We start from the raw sequence: 6675 nt of genomic DNA on the forward strand, positions 1-6675 counted from the left end.
TCCTCAACCGAATCAATGCTGTAAGCTACTAAAGTCACTGTATGGTTTACGACAATCTAGTCGTATGTGGTATGACAAACTTTCTCATCTTTTGTTATCTCATGGATATCAGCAGACCTCATCTGATTATAGTTTATTTGTCAAATTCATTGGTGATCAAATTTCTATCCTTTTAGTCTATGTTGATGACATTGTTCTCACTGGTAATTCCATTTCTGAACTTGCTGCCATTAAGTCTATTTTACATCAACACTTCCGAATTAAAGACTTGGGCCCATTAAAATATTTTTTGGGTATTGAAGTTGCTCAATCGGAGAAGGGAATTTGCTTATCTCAGAGAAAATATTGTCTTGATCTTTTGGATGATTCTGGTTTATTAGGTGCTAAACCTGCCTCTGTTCCAATGGATAGTACCACAAGACTATATCAAGACAAAAGTCCCTTGCTATCCGACCCTTTTGTATATCGTCGTTTGGTTGGCCGTCTTATCTATCTCACCACTACTCGACCGGACATCATGTATGCCACTCAACAATTAAGTCAGTTCATGGCATCTCCTACTGAATCTCATCTTCAAGCTGCCAAGCATGTGTTACGATATCTGAAAACTAGTCCCGGCAAATGACTTTTCTTTCCAAGGGAATCAGAAATTCAGCTTCTCGGCTTCAGTGACTCTGATTGGGCCGGATGTCCTGACACTCGGCGATCTTTAACAGGTTATTGTTTCTTCTTAGGTAGTTCTTTAGTCTCTTGGAAGACCAAGAAGCAAACCACCGTTGTCCGCTTTTCCACAGAAGCAGAATATCGTGCACTTGCCAACACAACTTGTGAACTTCAATGGATACTAAATGTGTTACAATTTTTACGCATCTCTCCTATCCGCCCACCAGTTTTATATTGTGATAATCACAGTGCTCTTCATATTGCTGCTAACCCGGTTTTTCATGAACGGACCAAACATTTAGAGGTTGATTGTCACTTGGTTCGACAAAAAGCTCAAGCTGGAGTGATGAAACTTCTCCCAATTCCCTCTTCTGGGCAACTAGCTGACATCTTCACCAAGCCTTTGTCTCCTCAACCCTTCCATCTTAATCTGAATAAGCTTAGTGTTCTTGACATCTTTCATCCTCCAGCTTGCGGGGGCGTATTAAACCACTCTTCCACCTTAGCCCATGACAACAATAAAGACGTCTCACGGCCCACAAATTCAGCCCAATAGAATACACAAATTAAATGATAATTTAGTCTTTATCTTATCTTATAGTTATCTTTATCTTTATCTCTATATCTTATCTTTATCTACTTTTATCTTTCATAAGCCAATACTCTATATATACTTAATTTTACTTTCATAGTTTACAATTCATTCAATCAACAATCAATAAAATTTCTTCATTTTTTTCTTTCACAATTCTTTTATTTTTCTATTCTTTCATAATTTTATTATAATCAGTCTTTTAATCTTTTGTTTTATTTAATCACCTTTTCTTATCCTAATTTTGGTAACAATTTACCTATGTAGAAATATTTTATTAACAAATGATAGATAATTTTAACATTTAAGTACCCCTATTTATTCATGAAAGCTGTATCTTTACGTGTTGCCGTTTTATCTTAGCTTGAAATTCGAATTACAATTTACCAAGTGACAATGAGATTATTCTTTTTTTTTTAAAGGATAAAGACGTTTAAAACGTCTTTTTTTAAAGATGTTTTTTAGTAAATAAAATTTAACATATATAATCGATTAAATCGTGTTATTTTTTGTTAAAATTAAGCCAGACAACTTAATTTGATCGAAAAAATAGTAAATTAAATATTGAATTGATCTAAATTAATATTATTTTTTATAAAAAATGACATATTAATTTAGACCAGTTCAAGATTTGATTTACCATTTTTTCGATCAAATTAATTTATCTGACTTAATTTTGACAAAAATAACACGATTTAATCGATTATATGTGTTAAATTTTAATTATTAAAAAATATCTTTAAAAAAAATGTTTTAAACATTTTTATTTGAGTAACTCCTTTTTTTTTTAATAGAAACCGACAAAGCACGTTGAGCATACCCCACTCTTATAACAAGCAAAAAAGTAATATGTAAACACTCGCGTACAATTATATTCATGTGAAGTTGATACTTAAAAATTATTAGAGAATGATTTAGTCAAACTTATCAAATTAAGGTACCGGAGTTTTCACCGTTGCGCAAATTTAAAAGGCTGATGACATTTTTTATCTTATTTTTTCTCTAGTATAGTAAGTTCTTTTGATTGTTTTTATTAAATTATTTCTTAACATTCCAGAGCAGATTATTATTTCGTAGCATAATTGCCATTTAAACATGTTAGTAACGTGGAATATATCATGACCAAAAAGAAAGAGCCATCAGCCATGTGACTGTGAACATCATCACTATTTTATTATAAACGATCTACAAATTATGTTAAAGAAAAAATGAGATGGCAACAAAAGAAGTTTCACTTTTCAAACAAATAAAAAAAATTTAAGGATAAAAAAAATGATACATGAACAATATATATCAATATGGTTTCGTACATTACAATCATCTAAACAAAAATTAAACATGAGTAACATGGACAGCGACCAAAATTGTCACGAGAGTTGGAACTTAATTGGACGAGTACTGCTAGAAAATCAATGGCCTAAGCGTACAATGTGTACAATGGGTCACCAAGGATCGAACTCTTGACCTTTTCGATTTAGAATCCTAATTCCATATTATGAAACCACTCATCCCAAAAGCGTAACCTGACAGGACAATGTAATACTAATGGTCATATTTCTAATATTTCCTAAACTTCAATTGTGCACATTGTACGCTTAGGCCATTGGTTCCCTATACTTTCTCTAATTGGATACATAGCTCAAAATGAAAGAGAATACTGAATTACACATGCAAAGATATTATACATTAATTACATTTGGAAAAGTATATCAAATCAATAGGTGATCAGCCAAAAAGTAAACAACTTAACTAATTTATAATTATATTTAATTAATTTTATTTATTTTTAATTTATAATATTTGATATTAATTGCTTCTCACCCCAAATTAAAAATCTGAATAATACGTTGAAGAAATAGGGGCAGGGATCACGGAACTTCTAACAATCTCGATTCTCAGTATATAAAAAAATTTATAAAATATATAAAAGAACATCAATTTAATATGAAAAAGAAACATTCTGATACTTAGTAGAAGAAATATCCTAATATCTAACATAAGCACCATCCACGTAAAATTTTTAGATTCACCCAAAAATATTTGATTAGTTTTTGGCTGGTACTCTCTTAGTCCCTGGGATTGTTGATTACATTACATTATCCAACCAAATTAATGTTGAAAGAGTGGAGTATAGCCAGCTCCATGGTTGATCCAAACCGATCCGTCAATATCTACCTTGGTGTCTTGATGGTGTTGTTCGTTATTATCACTTCATACAAATCATTAATTAAATGTAATGCATGCTAATAATAATATTAAGGACAATACAATTAATAGTTGACATAAGACGATGACTTATATATATTTGGCTTTCCGTCGTATCAAACTATCAATGCAACAAATAAAAATCACACGTTAGGTTGCAGCAGCTAGCAACCTGAAAATTTTGTGCATTCAAGTTAAGTTATCCCCACCTAACCTAATTTATACTATATAGTTTCCGACAAAGGCCTTGCCCTTAATAATGTGCTACCAGACATAAACAAGAAAGGTAGACATACAGATCTAGCTAGCTTCTAATATAAAATCTTAGTTAGTTCTTGATTTATTTATAAAAAAAAAAAATTGTTCAGAAATTCTTGTGTGCTAGCTAGTTCAATGAATGAGAACTGTTAAATACTTACAAAACTACAAGAGCCTTCCAAAATAGTCACATTTTGTAGCAATATAAGTAATTTAATTAAATATATTAAATTATTTAATAATTTTTAACTTTTATTTTATATGATGACATATTGATGTGAGTAGTCATCTTTTAATAAAACTATCACTTTCGGTGATTTTCATAAAGTACCAAGTAAGCCTTAGTTAGATGTAAGATTAATAGGAAGATGTTCCATTGAGTGTAATTTTCTATAACTTGTAAAACATGTAACGTTCTGAAAATGAGTAGTTTATTTATTTCTTAAACAATAACATATCTTGTTAAATCCCAGAATTCACTCGGACTTCATTATCAAATTAACACAATCTAGAGTGGATCACGCAAGGTTCTCTTTCCGAATCTGTAACAATGTGAGAGAAATTTTAGGAAATTAGTATTTTTATTGAAATTTGGTCAACACTTAATTATAGAAAAAAAAAAGAATAATTCTACATCATTAGATGTCATTTTACACCATTAAAAATATTAATAATAATTAATTGATAACTACATATCACAAATTTTGTTAGCTCTCTAACACTCCTTGTAATATAATAAACTACTTGTAAGTCTTAATAAAATAAAGCACATATATAATAGGACAAATAACTAAAATAAATTATTTGGATTTCAAATTTACGAATTATAACTTTTGTATATTGCATTCGTAAATCTAATTTTTTACTAAACTATATAAATCACGAGAGGGTTCTACAGATTCCAAATGTACATAAATCGCTACCCCTTTTGAGCGATTTATGTTGATATGCAAAATGGCTAGAAACACGGCAGTAACTTTCCGGTTTCTGTGTATGTGCGAAATGTACATAAACCGCGACCCTTTTCGCTTCCCCATCTCCATCTGCTTGCTCTGCATCACCATGCATCACTATATCCCTGACATTAGTCCCATTGCATTACTTGATTCTCCCATTATGCCCCCAATTCTCAGGTTATTCCGCTTTTTCCTTCTTTTTATATTTTTTTTGTTGATTTTTTCAGTGATACTTTTGATTATTCTGTTTTAATTTTATCAAAAGATCAATTTTTTTAGGTATAGGATGTTGTGTTTATTTATTTATTTGTTTCTTATTTTTTTCGAGCTATATCTTTTCCAACTATTGACACATTTCATTGGCTAAAGTTCTCTGCCACTTGATCAAGGAAATTTCAATGATACTCCTGATTCTTCCCTCAAGTTTAAGAACAATGCTACCCTTGCCGATCCTAATCCTTTGTCTCCTTACTCTACCTCTCGGAGGATGGTTATAATTGGAGAAAGTATGGTCAGAAATAAGTACAAATAGCGAGTATCCTAAGAGTTATTATAAATATACTCAACCTAATTGTCAGGTCAAGAAAGATGGTGGAAAGATCTCATGATGGCCAAATAACAGAAATTATCTATAAGGGTACTCATAACCATTCAAAACCACATCTTGGTCGTCGAGCGTCAGGACTTTCCACTGATGAGATGTCAGACATGGGTGAAGCACTGAAACTGGTGAAAATTATGCTAAAGTTAAAGGTGCAGGTTGAAAAAAATGTTCAACCAGGAGCAAAAGACACATATACATAAAAGCTGCGAGACTCTGCCGCCGCAGTTTTTAGCCATTTTGCATCTCAACATAAACCGCTAAAGAGATGTAGGCATAGTAGTTAAAATCTTGATTTAACTCCTAAAATCTTCCGATATTACGATTTTAAATGAGTTTATCGAAATTTGTACTAAGTCGACCATTTTACGATTTAAATTTTGTTAAGATTTTATGTTTTACAAATCTCGATTTTCTCTACCTTTAGCAGTTTATGTACATTTGGAATCTGTGGGACCCCTCTCGCAGTTTATATAGTTTAGTAAAAAATTGCATTTGCTTATGCAATATGCAAAAGTTGTATTTTGGTAAATTTGAAGCCCAAATATTTTATTTTAGTCATTTACTCAAATAATAATTTTATTTATTTTCAAAATATAACAATTACTTATTAATGATAATATATAGTTTATGATTAAATTAAAATATTTACATTAAAATTTTATCTTTTAAAATTTTTTTTCCAATATTAGTAGTTGAATTTATAGACATTTTTTCACAATTCATGAACAACTTTCAAACCCTCTTACTCTTATATTAAAATCAATTTGAGCAAGTGTAATATAACATGAGATAAAATTTGTCATTGAATTATCTTTTTATTATCATAATAAAAAAATATTATCAATAACTTTTTTATTAAAATTTACCTAAAACTGTTTTATATTCTAGTATTATATTTCTTATTAGAATTAAAGTAATATATATGACAAATGTTATTACCTGTTAAAATTTACTAACATTTTTTAATTTATCTATTCTTGAGTTTAAGTAGTTGTATTTGTACCTAGAAACAGTTTCATGTTTTTTGTTAGTTTAAATACATACCAAAATTACTAAATATAAGATAAATACACAATTAAATGCATAATATATTATCACAATGATAACAGATTTATTGGTCTAAAATAATTTATCATATTTTTCTCTATTTTAAGATAAATAATACAAATTTTACTACAAGAAGATTAGATATAATTTATGTTTATTATTTATGCATAAATACCACTGTATATAGTTAACTATGATCCCTACAAAAAAGAGATAAGTCAAAACAATATAAAAAAAAACGTATAACAGTTTTTATCGATGTTATTTTATCACTCAATCTCGTAAATTATAAATAAAATTAAGCATATAAGGAATATAATTTAAAAAAAAACAAAAAATTATAAGAGATA

Source organism: Arachis ipaensis, chromosome B08 (assembly GCF_000816755.2).
Source record: "Arachis ipaensis cultivar K30076 chromosome B08, Araip1.1, whole genome shotgun sequence".
NCBI lineage: Eukaryota > Viridiplantae > Streptophyta > Magnoliopsida > Fabales > Fabaceae > Arachis > Arachis ipaensis.